The sequence below is a fragment of the Anser brachyrhynchus genome (assembly GCF_964034855.1).
Source record: "Anser brachyrhynchus genome assembly, chromosome: 1".
NCBI lineage: Eukaryota > Metazoa > Chordata > Aves > Anseriformes > Anatidae > Anser > Anser brachyrhynchus.
In genome coordinates, this window is record NC_137694.1 from 151,877,324 (window position 1) to 151,897,857 (window position 20,534).

The following is a 20,534-nucleotide window of genomic DNA, read 5'->3' on the forward strand; positions in this document are numbered from 1 at the left end:
CAAAAAGACTTTGACAGGAACTTCCAATCAAAATTCCATTTTCTGGCCCTAGTGGATTAATTTACAGACATGCACATATGCACAAAGTCTGATGCACAAACCACATCCTCACAAATAAATACAGTAGAAAACTCTCTTGGAAATGATTGTTTTGTAAGTGTAACCAGTCTACAACATGATGGAAATCTGTTTGCTCAGAGCACTTTTTAACATAATGTCAAAATTATTTCATTGGCAATTAGAATATTTCTCTCCTGGTGTTCTAATGCAAAAGGTATTTTGCTACCATGAGGATGTGATGGTTCTGGTTATTCTGGAGCAGTTAATGATGGATAGACAAATTTTGCTGGTTCAAATTTTGACTATTGGTATTGCACAGAAAATGCTTCTTGGTACCTTGCTTTTCTGTGACATGCATTTTCTGCTTTCTCTTGCTATTTGGTATAATCAGAGCTATTTGCATGAAAAGAGAGGACTGGGGAAAGAGTGGACTTAGAAATCCATCTACCTTTGTTGCTTACTCTGTGCATAAAGTCATAATCCCTTATGACGTAATCAGCACTTATGCAATAGCAAATTGTTAAGTCACACAAAGGAAGTTGCACTTTAGGGATTCTGATCTGAAAGGACTCTGAGGGCTGTTACCGGACGTCTGACTTCAGTGGGGCTTGAAGACATCCAACATTTCTCATTGTCAGGCCTACTTTCCTGAAGTCAACCAGTAAGATTGCCATTGTTTTCAGCGAAGCAGAATGATGCCCTAAATGAGAAAAAGGAAATGAATATTAAAGAAACAATGATGCTTCTTTCATGCAAATTACTATACTAATAAATAAAAAAAAAGAGGAATTAGAACCAGGAAATATAGGAGATAAAGAGAAACTGTTGTCTGAATTAATGCCTTTCAAATTTTCCAATGAGGCATTTAGTTAGCATTTAGTAGCAATGTTCATTATACTTTTATAATTATTTAGAGCTTTCTCCCTCAGAAACTGGTTGCAGTGAAAGACTGTATCATGGTTCAGTAGTTAGGGATTCTTTTACACTACTATGCAAAAAAGAATAGAGAGGCTTTTTTTTTTTTTTTTTTTTTTCCAAGAGCAGGGCTCGGAACCTGTGAAATAAAGCAGCTCAATTGGAGAAGATCTGAAGTTAATGGGAGTGAATTCTGTCAGATATATGTATTTTAAATTAACAGTAAGTGAATAATGTAAATTAAATGAAAACTAAAAAGCACATTCCCCTCTTCCCCCCATCAAAAACAAACGAACAAAAAACCAAAAAACTATAATCCTTCTGTGTATTCTACCTACCACTAGTAAAAGGAAGTAAAGCAAGTAACATTGATATCTAGTGGATGTTGTAGAAGCCATGTTTAACATCTGTTACCATCCAGTAATGGTAATGCTAATTAAGAGTCTTGTCTTCAATTTCTGTTACCACATTTTTGTAATGTAGTTGAATTTGGCAGACTGGTGAGACAGTAGCTTGTACAAACACCAGAATCTGTCTCCAATGAGCTAATTTTTAAACTGTACTCAGTTTATACAAGTATTTTGTCAATATGTTGTGTTATAGGGTGAGACAAACATAAGAAAATAATCAATACTGATGAATCTGTAGCTATCTTAATTATTTTTGGAGAAGAAAATGGTGTATGGACAAAGTTCAATATTTGGTGCGTAGTATGAAGTTCTGACTTAATAATGGTGCTTATTGAGACAAGCAGATTTTTTTTCTATATTTCTATAAGGATGTAGCACTTGGTATTAGAAGTCAAGTTGAAAAAAAGGTTTAGTAGTGCAATATTCTTTTAAAAATCATAAATATGCAAAGAATTATATTATTCCCATCTTTTTTATTTTTTTCCCTGTCATTAATTTGTTCAGAAGTTTTATTAGTCTACCTTTTTTCTTTCAACTTGACCCAGTCAAAGCAGTTTGAAGACATTTACAATGATGAAGAGGGAGCTTCAATTAACCTTCTTGGCTGAGATATTTGATATGCATGAGTTACTATATAACAGCTTAATTATCTAATACTCTTTGTAAAAGATTTCTAATAAAGAATGGAATTGATTTATATATTATGAGAGCATAATCATTTATTTAATTTCTCATCAGATTTCTTTTGCCAAAATGTATGCAAATTAACTAGCAAGCTATGGGACCAAACTCAGTACTTAGGATCTGACTAGTTACTAGTTTTATGTATGTTTTGATTTGAAGGAGAAGCATTAGCTGTTGGTAACTAATAACCAGGTACTAAACAATTACACTACAGGTCAGAACTCATTAGAGTTATAGAGGTGTATTTTAATGTTTATTCTAGTGATTCACTGTCATAATCTGTACCACAGTAGATAGAGATATTCTAGAATGATTATTTAAAACAAACAAGTAAACAAACATGCAATCAATCAAACAAACAAAAACTAATCTTACAGTTAAGAACTTCATATTAATTAATATATTAAGTTGTTATTACAAAGATATATATATATTTAAAGATGTTATTTACCTCTGTTATTTTGGTGGCATTATAATTAACATGAATTTCATTGTCTTTCATGAGAATATAAATATAAACTTAATAATAGCAATAATAACAATAACAATAATAATAAAAAAGATTGCATACTTATGGAAAACAACAACAACAATGAAAGAGTAAATATGGGATCCTCCAGAGAAAAAAAATGATTGCAGTGCTTCATAGTAATTCCTGGTTTATCTCAGCCCTGATGCAATATAAGGACACCCTTGCATGGAACAATCAGATTCTGTGGGTACCTGGTGGCATGTTACAATACCAGTCACATACTGTTTGTTTTTATTGGACCAAATATCAAGATTTCTTAATGGGAAAATAATTACCATATCGCAAAAGAGGAAACTGAGGCATGGAAAAACATAATGATTTCTTGAAGATAACAAATAGAGCTAGTAACAAAGAAAGACACGGGAATTATATTTTGATTCCCAATTTATCTGTATTACTTGCACAGATTTTTCTCTCTTGGTGTTGCCACATTGTGTTTCTGGTGTTAAAGAAATGTATTTTTCCCCCTCTTCTCGTTTGGAAACAATTCAGTTTAAGAACTGTGTTTTTGAAAAGAGATTTCATAAAGAGCCAGGACATTATTCAACATATGAAAAGATGGACACAGCTGGGATACAACCCCTTTTGAAGCTGATGTGAAGTTTGCTACTGACCTTTGAGAATCTAGAATTTCACCAGAAGGTGAAGTGGTATCAATAAAACCCTCAAAGACCAGGAAAGAACAGTTTAAGGGAGACATATAGGAAGAGGCTTGGGAAGTAAGGAGGAAGAAGGAAGCAGAAAATAACAAACTCAGGGCTGTAAGCAAGAGCAGACTTGCACAGATTCCTAAAGGTGAGAATAAATGAAACAAAACAGCCTCTCATTGCTAAGACAAGGTGAAGATTAATATTTTTTATGAAGTGTTCCTTTTTTACTCTTTTGAAATATGTTTCACTCTCCAGATATAAAGCATATCATCCTTGACAAGATGAATACAGATAAACAGGGTTTGTTAAATTTGTCCATAAATGACCTTGCATTTTGTAGAAAACTACACATTTTTGCTTGTTTTTGTTAACTGAAATGTTTGTTTAATTATTAAGAAATTTCTTACATTCTGCTACAAGAGCTTTATCTTGTGTACACCTACGTAACAAGAATATGACATGCAAAAGATTATTTCCTTTACTGTCCTCTGTCACTCTTTTTATTCCTCTTCAGAAGACAGTGTTCATTATGATTTTGATCTAGTTGCTCCAGGTTGACTCCACACTTTCCCTAATGTCCCTAAAATGCATGTCTAAAAATCCCTATATGATCAAGAAAGGGAATTTCACCTCCAACAAGCTGTCTGTCTCATCTCTAAATCATCATGCAGGCTGGGATGGATGACCAGGGGTGTGGTGATACTTCTGCTCAGCAGTTGGCAGAAGATCATTGCTTGCACAGGGCAAAGGCAGACCAGACCTCTCAGCACAATGTCAGTGTCCTAACCAAAGATTTTGCTACAAAATTCTGAAGCTTTAGTAATACACAAGACAGGTGATTTTTTTTTTCTTGTTTTAACTTCCCCCCAAATTTAGACATTTAATTTCTGCTTAAGCTATATATTAATGTTTAAGTGCCATCTTGGGTATCAACTGAAAATGAAATAGAGAATAAGGCCTGCAGACTATGCTTTTCATTTTTGTACATTGTAAAGCAAGGAAGTAATTACCTCCGTTTTATGAAAAATGAAGCTGTTAACAGTAATCACTCTAAGTGTGGGACTGAAATGCTAGGCATGAGCTAGGATTTCTTTGTTAGAATTTCAAACTGTATTTACTATGAGAGTTTTTTTTTTTTCTTAAATGTTTCTTTTGTATGAAACATAGTGCCTGTCTCTATTACATATTAATGCAAAAAATAAGGGGAAGGTCTTATTTGTTGACTGGAATTAAAACTTTCCAGTCTACAAAGTGTATTAGTAAAAAAGGCTATCTTTGTAGAAAAATAAATAAATAAATAAAAAATTATTAGTAAGTCAAAACTTCAGGAACACTAAAAATTTGAAACATTATTTCAGCTGGAAACTGACCTATAGAGTTACAGAATGGGTTCAGTTTGGCTCCAAGTAAAGAGCAGCAAGAGCTCTGAATATTCGAACTCCAGCAGTGAGATGTTTAAATTTACCAACGGAAATGATCTATCTGAGGTGTCTAAATAGGGTAGGATTCATAGAACTTCAATTTGAGAGTCTCACTTGTGGACTAGGCAATGAAGTCAGATTTAAAAGTAAGTGTCCATGCTTAAGTTAAGCTAACCCTAAGCTATGAAGTAGGTCACTGATACCCACAACGGTAATAAAAGCATTATAGCAATTATGAGGTGTGGGAAAGTAGAAGGCCTGAAACTGAATAAAGATTTGGAATACTGGTATAGTCATCCAGGACCAGCTGGAAAAAAAAAAAAAATAAATAAAAATGAAAGGCGAAGCAAGGCGAAGCAAGGCGAGGCAAGGCAAGGCAAGAAAAAGCAAGGCAAGGCGAGGCAAGGCGAGGCAAGGCAAGGAATGGAAAGGCAAGGAATGGCAAGGCAAGGCAAGGCAAGGCAAGGCAAGGCAAGGCAAGGCAAGGCAAGGCAAGGCAAGGCAAGGCAAGGCAAGGCAAGGCAAGGCAAGGCAAGGCAAGGCAAGGCAAGGCAAGGCAAGGCAAGGCAAGGAAAGGAAAGGAAAGGAAAGGAAAGGAAAGGAAAGGAAAGGAAAGGAAAGGAAAGGAAAGGAAAGGAAAGGAAAGGAAAGGAAAGGAAAGGAAAGGAAAGGAAAGGAAAGGAAAGGAAAGGAAAGGAAAGGAAAGGAAAGGAAAGGAAAGGAAAAGATCTGCTTTATTAAAATAAAATTTACTTTAAAGCTAAGTGATTTATTCATTTATTTATTTACAAGATACAACGGGTTCACTGAAAAAAAGACCATTTTTAAATCAAAACAGCCTTTTTTTTTTCCCCATGTTATCTTTAAACTGGTGGCAGCGGGGATTATGAAGTAATTATAAGATAAAGCTCCAAAAGTTTTGAAAGAAAACTTTCATGAAAATAGAAAAAAAATCTCACTGAAACTGCTTAGGATAGATTTTCTGTCACCAGAGCAGCTCCATTTCCAAGCATCATTGATACGTTCACTTTACCCGCCTTAATATAGCCATATCCTTGGACTGTTTATTTTTGGGTATCAATAACTTTTTTTTTTTCCTCCAACTGAAATTTTCTAAGTTATAAAAGATTTTTTTTTCTTAATGATCAATATACTCAATTTGTTCTCATGACATAAAAATAAGTGATTTTTTTCCCACTTCAAATGACATATTCATGTAACATTTCTTGTTAATTCCATCACATTCTACCAAAATGTGATGACTTCATGAAGAAAAACATGACCAGAAAAAATAGGAGGAAGTACGAATATCTACTGAATATATGGCTGAATATATGTACTGAAATATTTTCTGTGTGTGTGTTGTTCAATCAATATGCAGGTAAGATGACTGAAATGGTGAGAAAATAGTTGTATTCTTGTAATTCTTCTTCCCCTATCATTACAAGGTGTAATACCATGAAGGTTTACAATGCTGATATGGTTCCTGCAGTTTTACTTAATGGTATCATGTAAAAATCATTCAACAACAGCTTAGAAAAAATATCAAAAGGTCTTTGTTTAGTGGCAGAGTTAAGTTTCTCCTCTGACAACTTCAAGCAACAGGAATGCAGAAATGGAACATTCTCAGTCAAAACACTGAGCAAAGCTATGGCACATCCAGGTATGTTAAAGTTACAGAGTTAATTTAGCAAGCTAAATGGTAAAGCTCTAGCAGCAACACAAATAGCTAGAGATAAACTAATATTCTGGAAATCAGAAAACTTTTGCTGTAGGTACTACAATACTTTGTGTTTGTTGTCTGTTATTGGCAGAAGAGGAAAAGGGAACTGGGGCAGTGGAGCAGGAATGTAAGAAAAAAAGAGTTTCTTTTGTTTCTTCTCTCTCCCAAAAGTCCTTGAGTTTTCCAACTAGCTTATTAGGATATGTTAAGAATTTTGCTCATGGCAGTGTTACTTTTTTTTTTTTTCCTATTAAAATGCTTAAGTAATGCAAAAGAATTTTTAATTCTGAGTAAGAAAAACAGGCTGCAGAGGAAGCACCTATTTTCAAGTAAAGAACTTAGACTCATTTTCTTAATTACAAAGCTAAATTGCATTTTCTAGTTTAAAAAATGTTTCATATATTATTATAATTAGAGGCAAACAACAACTATTTGATCAATTTACGAGTAATACATAGGGAAGCCTGTAAATATTAGCCATGCAAATAGCATTGGGAGGCTAAAAATTCGCAAGTTAGAATTTCATTTTGTCTTGCCTTTATACCAATGATGTCTGCATGCATACACTTTTGTAATGTGAACCTGTGTGCGTGCAACTCCTTTTGTGAACTATCAATGAAGAAACAGGCTTCATGACATCTTTCAGAATATTTAGCTCTGCCTTTGCACAGAAGTAAAGAAAGAAAAGTCGATCTAGTTGATCAAGGGAAACCAGCTGATGTGATCTTTTTGGACTCCAGCAAAGCTTTTGACACGGTTTCCCATAGGATGCTACTGGACAAAATGTCCAGCATACAGCTAAACAAAAACATCATGCGATGGGTGAGCAATTGGCTGATGGGCAGGGCTCAAAGGGTTGTGGTAAATGGGGCCACATCTGGCTGGCGGATGGTCACTAGTGGGGTCCCTCAAGGCTCCATTTTAGGGCCAGTCCTCTTCAATGTTTTTATAAATGACTTGGATGTAGGACTAGGTGTTTTGAGCAAATTTGCTGATGACACCAAACTTGGAGGAGTTGTGGACTCTGATGAGGGTGGAAAGGCCTTGCAGAGGGATCTGGACAGATTGGAGAGTGGGGCAGTCACCAACCACATGAGGTTTAATAAGAGCAAGTGCTGGGTCCTGCACCTGGGATGAGGCAACCCTGGCTATACATACAGACTGGGTGACGAGACACTGGGGAGCAGCCCTGCAGAGAGGGATCTGGGGGTTGTGGTTGACAGCAAGTTGAATATGAGCCAGCAGTGTGCCCTGGCAGCCAGGAGGGCCAACCGTATCCTGGGATGCATCAAGCACGGCATCGCTAGTCGGTTGAGAGAAGTGATTGTCCAGCTCTACTCTGCACTGGTGCAGCCTCACCTCGAGTACTGTGTGCAGTTCTGGGCACCACAGTACAAAAAGGACATTAAACTGTTGGAGAGTGTCCAGAGGAGGGCAATGAAGATGGTGAAGGGCCTAGAGGGGAAGACGGATGAGGAGCGGCTGAGGTCACTGGGCCTGTTCAGCCTGGAGAAGAGGAGGCTGAGGGGAGACCTCATCGCAGTCTACAACTTCCTCGTAAGGGGGAGTGGAGAGGCAGGGGACCTATTCTCTGTTATCACCAGTGACAGGACCTGTGGGAACGGTTTCAAGCTGAGGCACGGGAAGTTTAGGCTAGATATCAGGAAGAGGTTCTTCACCAAAAGGGTGGTCGCACACTGGAACAGGCTCCCCAGTGAAGTAGTCACTGCACCAAGCCTGTCTGAATTTAAGAAGAGATTGGACTGTGCACTTAGTCACATGGTCTAAACTTTTGGGCAGACCTGTGTGGTGCCGGGAGTTGGACTTAAGGATCCTTACGGGTCCCTTCCAACTCGGGATATTCTATGATTCTATAATTCTATGAAAAGTTCATGCAGACCTTACTGCAGTCATCTCACATGCTGCTCTTTTTCTGGTGGTAGACATGGCACTTTGCAGTCCAGTATCCAGAAATAATTGGTAGTTCTTTCAGTAAGTCTGCACACCTAACTCATTCCAAGGAAAATCCGGCAATTAAAACAAATAACAAAATCTGGGAATGTCACATAATTTTAGCTTTTTAACCTTATTTGCATGGTTATACATAAGCCAACAATCACAGAATCACAGAATTGTAGGGGTTGGAAGGGACTTCAAGAGATCATCAGGTCCAACCCCCGCATTGGGTCCTACCCTCTAAATAATGTTGGTGCTACAAGTAAGGCCCTTAAACGTGGCCTCCTCACCTCTTTGATGAGAAATATAAAACACAGACAGCACTTACCTGTGTATACAAATGGGCTGGTGTTCTGGAGAGGCTGGCAGCAGGAGTTTTTCTGGGTAATCTTGTTAGGAAACCAGGCAATGTTATTTCAATGCCCTTTGAACAGCATCAATTTCAAGGCAGAAATCTGTTTTCATTGTATTGCATGCCACCAACCTGAATGCACTGGCATCCATCTTTTTCTGGCTGGCCTCCTAAGGCCATTCAAGACAAAACCACTTAAGGCCCTCAGCTGCCAACTTAAATGGATGTTGTGTAGAAAAGCCAGCTCAGCTCTGCTCTCCACGTGTCTGGTGATGTCTTCCAGGTATCACATGCTTCTTTTCCCTTTTTTTCTCCCCTTTGTCATTGACAAATTCTGTAGTAGAACATTTGTTCAAAAAAAGTAGAGCCTCATACAGGGAAAAAACCACAGTTATGTTGGAACAGAATATAATAATAACACAGCAAAATATTAGTAATACAGCAATAATTTTCACTTCAAAGAGATGCAGCTTTGTGAAGGATATACAGCCGTACAAGCTTTATCCATATGCATATGTATATATAATGCATACATGCATAATGATACATTAACATAGACATACTGTATAATGCATGCATATACAAATATGCACATAGACGTATATGTGAATTTTAGTTAGCACTCAGAAGTCCAGACTAGAGCCTAGAAGAAATGCAGCATTGGAGATGACCGAAAGTTCGTCTAATCAATTAGCAGAAGCCCAGAGAAAATAAAAAAGAAAGACTGAATATAATCCAATCTTTCCCCAGAAATACCTGGTCATCTTCCAGTAATTAAATAGTTAAGTGCTTCTTGAACTGGCTCACTTTATTCTTCATGAATTTATTGAATCCCTTTTTGAACATATTTATACCTTTGGTTTTCATACTAACCCACGGCAAGGAGTTAAATCATTGTCATAGTAATGTCATCTTAAAAACACAAAACAAACACACACATCTGTGCAGCTCCCCCATTCCCCAATATTCTGCTTGTTTTGTGTCCATTTCTACTAATGAGGTTATTTTTCACTTGATTTTGTGATGAAAAGTTAATTCTTGTCCTTAAGCAAACAAAACAAACAAGGAGAAAAAGAAAATATTGTTATTCTTTTAAGAAGGGAGGACTGTGGGAATTGAATAACTCACAGGGAGGACACAACACTTTAGGGAACTGGACTAAAAACTGCTTCTTGTCTCTTGGAAGCACATCTTTCCTTTGAGCTAGCAGCTTGTAGATTTTGGTTGATGTTGTGGAGAAAATAAATAAGATGCAGTAGTAAGAGCATGTGTCTTTAAGAAACCTGTTTTGTGCCCCAAAACATGATTTGTGATGTGCAGCTCTGTCCCTTTTTGTTTCCCTCACTTCAGCCCCATAAACATGCTTTCTCTCGTAGCTCCTGTTCTCAAAATACGTGCAGACTAACGTGTACTGGTGCGTAATAATTCACAGACATTTTCCTCTCTAGTTAGGATGGGTTTTAAAGTTAAGGATTTACTAGTCATCAAGATTCAGTGGTGGTTTGGTGTACATCTTTTTCCTTCTTTAGAAGCTAGTTAGCTTGAAAAACCTCATATGTTCATCATTATTTCTAAATAACCGCAAATCAGAGACGTTCTGACTGTATCAGCCATTCCCAAAGTAAGAGTTTGTTTTGTTGGAAGGAGTAACAGTATTGTGGTGGCAACTGAGGAATGTGACTGAATTTAGTCATTTGGGATTTTGTCCTTCTAATCTCCTCAAAATCAAATAAATTAAACATTCATAAAATGTTTTTATGAAGGTGTGCACTAGCATAAGCAAAGGATGAGGGCATCTCTAACTTAAGTTCACATGGAGTTATTTTTATAAGCTCTAGAAAACCTCATTTTGAGGACAGTATGTAAACCTACTTGAAAGCTTGATAATAAAGTAAATATAATTATGGAGACATATGGAAACATCATCTATAATATTTATATTTTGGTATATATATAATCATATAGTGAAGAGTTTTTCCAAAATGTACTTAGCATATAAAGTGAATAATAGTCTATAGCTATTTCTTTTGACTACTTCAGTCTTTACAGATTCAAATTATAATCTCAGTTAAAATAACTTCAGGAGGTTAGGTATACTATGGATTTTATTATCCCATTTAAACAGGTACAGAGCTGATAGCTTTCTTCAGGGCAAGAGTCCATTAATAACTGACACTGAAAGCTGTTAATTTCATACCCTTGCTCTAAACATTTTAATTTTTCTCAGCAGGTGTAAAATGAGCAGTTTCTTTTCCACAGTGTGGTGGAGCCAAGACTCCAGTTTTGACTAAAGGTGAATTAATCAGTTGAAAGGGAGCTTTGAAACAAAGCTGTCAGGAAATAATATAAATGTGTATATGATAGCAAACTCTACTATAGGTCTTGAGTGTTTTGTCGTTGGTGTACAGTTACTGGTCCTCTCCTTAGTTTAAGCACACATTTTTGCTATTTCGAAAGGTCTATAGATTCTATGCAATTTAACTTAGGAATGGGCTTTGATTTGTGTGTAAGCAGCATCTAAATTAACTGGATGTTGATGCCTATTCAGAGCTAGTATATTTGATTCATGTGATTATGTTCATTTTTATTGCATGAGACCTGTTCATACACTTTACAGAAAACAGATCATGTTTGATGTCTTTTGCTTACAATGGAAATCATGCAAGGGATTATTATAGGATCTCTTATTCTGACTTGCTGACTGGTAAACTAATTATGCTGTGATGTGATGCTATTCCTATATGGATCATAAGTTTAATTAGCTGTCAGGGTGTATAGCACCCTTGCGTATAAGGACCCTTTGGCATTTTAAGTGTAACTAACTCATATACACCACTCATATTTGTTGCCTTATATCTTGGTAACACGTTTTTGAAATTTTGTTTTGCATACCAAGAAGAGCTTACCTCTTTAATTTATTCCACAGTAATTGTTTTGCAGGACTCAATGCTGTAATCAGAGTCCTTGGGAGTGTTCTTAGGTCTCAAAAACATGACTGAGTTACTGTACATGGAGTTTTTAAGAGCACACACTGGACTGAGAAAAAGGCATGGTAATTTAACTTAGCTTGACTCTCTTCAGTCATGGGTTAAGCTAAGTCAAAATCACCATACATTTGCAGTTGATAAAGAATACACAAATATTGTTACTACAGCTGAACTGAAACTCAGAAACTTTTCTGAACTGCAGTGGTACTATTTGAAACCTTATTTTTAGCACAAAAAAGCCAGCCTTTTCAAGCTATACCTTAATGCTTAACTGAACATGGGTAATAACAGCTCTCACAGGTTTTTATTTCTAGATAGTCTTATTCTGGAATTAAGAAACCGAGAAACAGACTTTTTTGCTTACCAGATTTTCAATTAATAAAAAAATGGTGAAGCAATGCAACAGATGAACACAAAATGGGGAATGTATTTACTGATATACATTCATACATGTCTTTTTATTTTAACTGTAATGTGGATCTTTTTTAGTATTTTTTTTTTCTGAGGAAGTTGCGGGTTATAGGGTGGGCTAATAACATATACCCCATTGCATTCCTTCTGGCCCAAACTTGGATGTAACTCAAAGCTTGTTCTGCAAATCTGCCTGATCATGAGTAGGAACATCTGACACTGTGGTAAACACTAAAATATTATGGGATAGATTATGATTTCTCTCAAATCTGTTTGAAGTTGCTCTTCTCAATAGTCTTCATAAGAATGCACATCAGTGCCCCATCATTTGTTGTAAAGAATATAGCTTCACTAGTGTTATTCATTTCTTTGTAAATAATTTTTTTTTCAATATTTCACAGTGAATTTTTTTTTAAACGTTTAATATATATATAATTGATCTGGCTGAATAGTCAGTCAAATATATAATTGGGAAAATTTTCTTTCTTTCTTTTTCTTTCCTTTTTTTTTCCTAATTATTTGTTGCTGTTGTTACAAGTATGGGTCTAAAACATATGTGAGTATGGTTTAGAAACCTGAATCCATTAAACGAATGCCAGAATGGAAAACTTGATCTGGAGATTCTTATCGAAAGAATATATTTAATGATTACAGATATGGAATGCTTTGGCTAAGAGTTTTAGACCAAATGTAAATTCCTAAAGGCTGGCTGCAAACTATAACTAAGCTCTAATTCTCTGCTGGAATAAGGAGGACTAATCATATGCATAAACACTAGAACACATTTTTGAAAGGCTTTTGATCTCCCACATAAACAATGTATACTTCTAATAAAAAAGGTTACAGAGCATCCAGAAGTTTACTGTGTAAGAGTATAGAAAGCTTTTCAATATAAACAACTCATTTAACAAGGCTTCCAAATCTTGAAGTAAGTGCCAGCTTTGAGATTCAGTTTTTAAAGGTTGGGTAAAAATAGATTTTTATTTATCAAGGATTATATGAACGTTTTCAGTAACCCAAGCTGAGGAAAAAGAAAGATAAATTAGGTGATTAAGTTTACTAACACAAAAATTTTGCTGTCGTAGAAGTCACTCTCATCTGTATTTTACAATAGTCCTTTTCTTAACAAACTAAAGGTTAAAAAAAAAAAGTCATACAGAGGCTCATTTAAAAATTTTTAGAGTGTTTGCCAAAGTAGCCTATCTAAAATCATGGAATATGTGGTCCCTGGTATGCATCTCTGACAATGTGAAATGCATATGTGGTAATGTGTTAGATATCTTAAAAACATTCATTTTAATTATAGCTTACCTGCAAAATTATCAAAGAGTGGGTAGGGAATGCCCCCAAGACATTACCTACACAAATTGGATCCTTTCCTCGAGCAAGAGTTCCTTCCTCTGCAGCCAATGGATATGAATGACTCAAACCGAAAAAATTCTGACACAAAACATATATAACAAAACAAACACACAAACAAAAAGGATTGTGTATATATAGGTATGCATACATATATGCATGTTTACTTCTCGCTTTTACCCAGATGCTCCTCAATTGAACATATACAGGCAGACCTTCATTCTGAAATAGCACATGACAAGCACTCAGCTAAATCCCCATGCAACTCTTTGAAAATGTACCCCATGTTGATAGGCTTTCATAGCTGAGCTTCCAAGGAGGTTAAGCCTCATTCAGAAATCCAAGTTATCAGTATCGCTTGTTTGGAGAGCTTGAACAATTCAGGGATATAAACATACTTTTGACCCATTGCCTAGTGATGCTTATTTTCAAAACTTGTTCTCTGTGGAAGTCACAGTGAAACAAAATGCTATGACACTTCAGTGTTGTGTAGTTTTGGATTGAAATTATACTGGTTCTGAAATAAATTTTGGGCTTTGTGCTCTAAGCATGCAGAGCAACTCATTGAAATCAGGTTAATCCCTGAAAAAGTGAGAGCTGTCAATGGTACTAAAGCTTCAAATGTGAATGATCAGGAACACGTGAGGTTGCTGAGAGAATATTGCCTCTGTGGGAGGACTTAGGGAAGCTGATGAACTATAATCCCTTGAATGATTGTCCTTTTTAAGGAAAATTGCTCCAAATGCCTCTTGGGATATATTCCTAGAGTCAAACTTTTATTTTGTCTTTTTTATTTCTAAAATGTACAAGTAGGAATTATCTTTTTTTGTCCCTACAATAATGAAAAAGAAAGTAATCAAATAGTCTGGTGGATTATACACTCTCTTTAACTTTATATCCAGCATACAAATGTTTTGGATTTCTTATCGTGACCACCTTAAAATGTGCTGTTTCAGTGATTTTATTTTATTTTATTTTATTTTATTTTATTTTATTTTATTTTATTTTATTTTATTTTATTTTATTTTATTTATTTTATTTTATTTATTTTATTTTTTAATAGAAATGTCAAATATACAGAGGCAGTCCATGTGTATATATCTGGTAACCAGTATGATTTGTCAGACAAGAGTTTTTGTTCATTATCTTTTTGACTCTGGGAATCAGTGTGGGAATCATCTTGTGAAATGATTCTCTTAATTCTCCATGGTAACAGCCACAGAGAAATTGTAATAGACTGGAGGATGAAATATTCCCTTGTAAATCAGGAAAGAAGAAGCCTGATTCTTCTTGCTTCAAAAAGCATTGCCTTTTCTAACATTAAAGAAAGCTTCACATGCCACATTTCTGCTGATGTTTTGAGAAATTAAAATATTTTTGCTCAGATGCCTCAGTTTTTTTTTTTTTTCCCCCTCAGGCTATTACAGATTTAGTTAGGGAGTTTGTTGCTCTGCTACTAAAGTAATGGGTAAAAACAATATGGGATATCTGGGAAGAAAAATTATTTGGGGTCTTGATTATCCTACACCATGCTTTTGGAAATGTATTTTGATCAAACTGTTTGAGGAGGGTAATAAGGGATAGCTTTTGGTGCTGCCCTACTGGTGACCAAATAGGCTTGGCAACTCTGAAGCCATACATCAGCCAGATAGGAGGAAGCTTCATGGGGGAGGTGTTGCTTTGACAGATGCCTGCAGCTCTTGCCTGAACTGAATGGATTGTACATCTGGCTGCCTACAACTATATTACACTACATGGTACAATCTCTTCATCTCCATGCCTCCCACACCCTAGCTTTCCACCCCCCATTTATTCTGGGTCTGATTCTGTAGCTATGACACTGACTTCATCATACAAATCTGGGTAGAGTTTCCACCGACTGCTAAAAAATGTTTCACAGAAATGTGGCTGCTGTCCAGACATCTGTTCTTGTCTCATCTTGTACTTCTGTTTAGACCTTTTGATCTCATTACCACCTCTACAGTTTTGTTTGTTTTACTTTTTGTACCAAGAATTCTTTTTTTTTTTTTTTTGGTCCCTGCAGCCATTCCTTAAGTCAAACACCCAGTCTCTCTGTCCTCCACCAAAAAGCCTCCACCAAAAGCCTCCACCAGGCTGCAAATGGGTTCTCCATCTGATAACTGCAGCTATCCATCAAACCAAAGGATTACTGTGGTAATATGGTCTATGACTAGGAGGTTTTCTTGTCTCCCACATGTAAGAAGACATTTTGTGGTCAGTTTTGACCAACATTTTGTGTGTCCTCAGAGTGTTACATATTGCCCATAATAGTCTGTTTAAAGTCTACTTCTCTGTTAAGTTTTTAAGTATTTTAAGTATTACCATCTTTACCTTCATTTTTTTTTTCCACCCTAAGACTTTACAAATATTTAAGTTTTGTCCTGTGAAATCTTTTGACTTCTAGTTCTGTGGTCCTTCCCTAAGTGGAAAGTCTTCTGTTCTTGCAGAGCTTAAACCATTCTGATGGGTTAGCAAGTCTGAAAAACAAACAAACAAACAAACAAACAAAAAAACAGAATATTCAAATAAACTGAATTCTTCCAAAACTGCAGACTTGCAAGTATTTTTTAACTGGCAGTGGCATAATTTATCATCACCTTTTTTTTTTTTCCTTTTTTTTTTTTCCTTTAGGAAAATGTGAAGAAGAATTTTGCATGAAGAATTATGTATGATCAACTTTTTAATTATTATTATTATTTCTATTTTAATGCAAAAAAACTCAGAGTTTTACTCTAAAGACTTTAGCAAAGTATCACACTTGCATATTAAACAGTCTGGTTTGTCATAATGTAATATAGAATTATAGAAACATTAGGGTTGGAAAAGACCTCCAAGATCATCTGGTCCAACTGTCACCCCACTACCAATGTCACCCACTAAACCATGTCTCTAGGCACCTTTCCTTGAACACCCCCAGGGATGGTGACTCCACCACTTCCTTGGGCAACCTGTTCCATTGCCTGACTGCTCTTTCTGAGGAGAAATGTCTCCTCATTTTCAACCTGAACCTCCCGTGGCACAACTTGGGGCCATTCCCTCTAGTCCTATTGCTAATTACCTGTGAGAAGAGATCAACCCCCACCTCCCCACACATTCCTTTCAGGTAGCTGTAGGGAGCAATTTGGTCTCCCCTGAGCCTCCTCTTCTCCAGACTAAACAGCCCCAGTTCCCTCAGCTGCTCCTTGTAGGACTTGTGTATAGCAAAACTTAAAGATGTTTTAATTAATTTGCAAGTGACATGAAGGTTATTCAAGATTATTTATTTATTTATTTATTTCAATTTTACATTTTTTTAAATCTCAAACTGTGCCTTGTAAGTTGAGCTTGTGATGAAGAACTATTGGAAATTCTGAGGACTCAATAAAAAATCAATAATAGCACAAATGAAAAAGGGCCGAGGCTTTATATATATTATTTACCAAAAAGATACACTGAGCTTGAAGGAACATGCTGTATTGACAGAACAATACAATATCTTCTTCAGAATACAATACACCGGTGCAATAAAGGATGAGTCTAGCACTGTGGTGAGAAAAATTGGGCAGTGACAGAATGAAGAGTGCACACAGAAAAATCTTCACTGTTCTTCTGGATTGTCTTCTAACTGTGTATGTTCTCCGTCCTAGTAAAACTAACCCATCTGAAAAAAAAAATGGAGAAGCTTGTGATTTATTAACTTTACATTTTCTGCTTTGGTTCAAATGAAAACTAAGAAGATACAACAACACTGTCCCCAGTCCATGCACTGGAAAATGAGGAGATAAAAGTCCTGCATTTTGTTTTATACCCTGCTTTCTCTTATAAACCCCCACAAGAAGGGCTACCATCACTCCTTAGAAATAATATTGTTTTTCACAGAAATTGAGTTATATAATGCTGTTGGCACAAATTCTAGTGCTGTATTCTGCCTTCATGTCACAAGAATACTGGCAAATAAATTAATACATTTGTGTAGGCATACTACTCAGTGATGTTGTTTTATCTTGTGCCTGTGCTGTACATTTGCACAAGCAGAATTGTTACTGGAGTTTGCAGTTTAAAGATACACAGTGACCTGCTGTCTAAGGTATCTGAAGCTTTTCAAATCTTAAATTTCAGTCAAAAGTTTCACTGAAATGCTGCTTTTCATCATCATCATCCTTATCATCAGGAATCAAATACAAACCACAAGTCAATTTTTCAGCTACACATGCAGAGATTTTTCAAATATTTGCAATGCTTAGGAAAATCTAATTAGAATAAATATATATATTTTTCTCATGAAACATGAAGTATTTTCATGTCTTCATGAACAGTGGTTTACCTGTTTTTTTTTTTTTTCTTGTAAGGGCTCTTCATTTTTTATGAATTTAAGAAAATGCAGTACAAAATGCAGACTGTTCCTAGGCTACATGAGAGGTCCTTAAAAAGTTAGTGTAGTCCACAAGAGATGTATGACTAACCTTAGTGATGCATACATGTAGAAGCTAGACTGCTTCAAAGACTCAGTCAGATCTCCTGGCAATGTTTGGACTCTTCCATGTAGCTTAGGATGCTCTTGTGAAATTTCTAACATATTGCTTGTGCCTGTCAAAGATAAATTTGGAATTGATTCTTTTTCCTTTCTGTGAGCAACTTACAAGCAATATTTGATGATGCTACTAGTTATCAGGAGTATGCAAAGACACAGAAGAATAAGGAGAGAAAAAGCAAAAACCAAGGTAATAATATTAAGATTAGACTGCTACTTAATGAAGACACCAGCATAACCTCTTCAGTATGTATGTATGGGGATTTATGCTTTTTAATTATTGCTACTTCTACCACAGTTTTATTTCTCTTCAGCTTTTTGCAAGGTTTCCTGTGTTTAATGGAATCATTTTATTAAGGTGAGGAAAGAGATAATTTTGGAGAAAGCATGGACCCATTAAAGAAGTGAGGAAAAATAATACAGTATTGGTGAGCATAGGGCAGATTACAGTGACTGGTTCCGTCGTTGTCAGAAGAGCTTGTGACCTTTAAAAAAGGAAAATTTTTAAAAGCATAGTCAAAACCAACTTGTGATCTTGAGTCCATTCATGATCATGAATTTTGAGTGGGCAGTCTAACAACAATTTAGCACTTCACTCTCTCTGAATTACTAGTAGTTTTGTACAACTATCTTTTGTCCACAAAATTGGGTCTATTATACATAAAAATCAAAAATATATATTGAAATATTTCACTGTTGGATGTAATATTGGAGGAAGTTTTATCATAGAAATAATCAATTGCAGAAAAATACAAAGGGCATGTGCGTAATGTGTTTGAAGTGTGCCATTCTAATCACAATATCTTACTAGAATAAAACAATGTTAATGCATTCTTCAATAACACTAATGTTAGCAGTTATCCTGCATTTGTTAGAGTAAGTAAAGATAGAATACTGAAAGATAAACAACAGCAAGCAATGACTTGCTTGAATAACAACCACCATGACTGAAACAAAAGATAGTGAATTTATATTGGTAGTGAATTTATATTGGTTGCTAGGTACATCTGTTCCTGATGTTCATGACCTCTGAGGAAGTGACAGCATGTAGAAATGAACCCAGAATATAACATATGAACAATTAGCTTTTTAAGTCTGCTTCAGGGAGGCTTGTCTATGTTCATTTTTTTCATCTGACATTTGTGAACTGCTTTATTCTCAATGTCTATTACCAGATTAAAAAAAAAAAAAAAGCTTGATCAGTCCCTCTCCACAGACTGGCCTGGCTGAGATGTATTTTCCTGAGAAATGCCCAGTACAAACCTGTCTTCCAGAGAGGCTCTCCTATCTCTGGTGCAAGCAGGGTAGAGTTCAGGAGCCCCATCTGCTGCAGTGAGTCATCACTGCATCTCCCAGAAGGATCAACACCTGTTAGCAGGGCAAGTTCACTAAAGAAAAGCTGCCAGTCTATTAAACGGCAATAAAAGCAGTTCATATTGTATGGCTAAATCATAAACATAAGTTTGCAATAAAATGCAATGTCTGCATAAATCTGTCATCTGAAGGATACAACTGGAAATGCCTGTACCTCACCCCTCTGTGCAAAATTACTGTGTGTTATCAGTGAATTCAGAAAACCATCACTTACAAAACCAGCACGTATCTGCAGAGTCAGTTATTGGAAATGAATGCAGGCAGGAATTCAAAGGTGGTACTTCTGTTTATTTTAAGCATCACACCCTGTCCCAGACTGAACATTAACCTTTTTTTTTTTTCCTTATTCACTCCCAGTTGTTATTTTTTTGTGTATGTTCAGCTCTGCATTTTCAATGCCTTGGATATACTTGCTCAACTCTCCTCTTGACCCAATGCTCTTCAGAGAATGATTTTAATTATACTATGGTAGTTAAGGTGTATGGCACTTCCTGAAGATTACATAGGTGTCTGAAAAAAGTTTGTAGCTCTTAGTTACACCCTAACTGGGAGGTGTAATTCAACATTATTTGTCAAAAATGCCCTATGTTTGTTGAATTTCTCTTACAAAAGCAAAATAAAACTTAGCTAAAGTACAATTTTCTAGTAGGGGGTGAATATTCTGGCTGTTTTCTCATCTTTTAATTTTGAGGCACAGCATGCATGTCATGTTGATCGTGGCTTCTGAGTGTGATAATCTCCCTGAGATTCTCTTCTTACTGTCCAAGGCTGAGGGTAGTAAGAAGACTGTGAGTATATGGATCTGTTATAGGACACTGTGGCTCTAATTAGCAACATGAGACAGATGGGAGTTGGGGTGGGTGGAATAGAATCCAAAATGGATAACTGCACGCACTTACCTGTGCTATCTGGATTTTGGGGAAAGTGAAACTCTGAACTGAAATTTAAATTAGGTGTTGCAGATTGCCCATTCAAGTAGAATTTTCAGACACTAGATAGTACTGAAATTCTTGTCTCAAGTAGATGGAGCTTTGGTGGAGTTGTCCTTATTTTACAGCAAGACTGAATGCTATTTGTAATATGTTGTATACTAATTAGGCAACATTTGAAAATATATAACTTTAGGGTGTATAGACAAATTACCTTAAAAAAAAAAGTAGAATACCCAC

The 20,534-nt window shown here is 35.9% G+C and overlaps 3 long non-coding RNA genes across 3 annotated transcripts in view; 1 reads left to right on the forward strand and 2 right to left on the reverse strand.

Moving 5' to 3' along the window:
• Positions 1-20,534, reverse strand: part of LOC308188115 — a 437,773-nt gene that overhangs the window by 96,762 nt on the left and 320,477 nt on the right. The window lies entirely within an intron of this gene.
• Positions 1-20,534, forward strand: part of LOC308184596 — a 58,423-nt gene that overhangs the window by 22,070 nt on the left and 15,819 nt on the right. The gene's annotated exons all lie outside the window — the stretch shown is intronic.
• Positions 16,726-20,515, reverse strand: LOC308184589. Its single transcript, XR_013942715.1, has 3 exons — positions 19,255-20,515; positions 17,924-18,047; positions 16,726-17,121 (listed from the first exon to the last, which is right to left on the reverse strand). It is a non-coding gene; the product is annotated as an uncharacterized lncRNA (long non-coding RNA).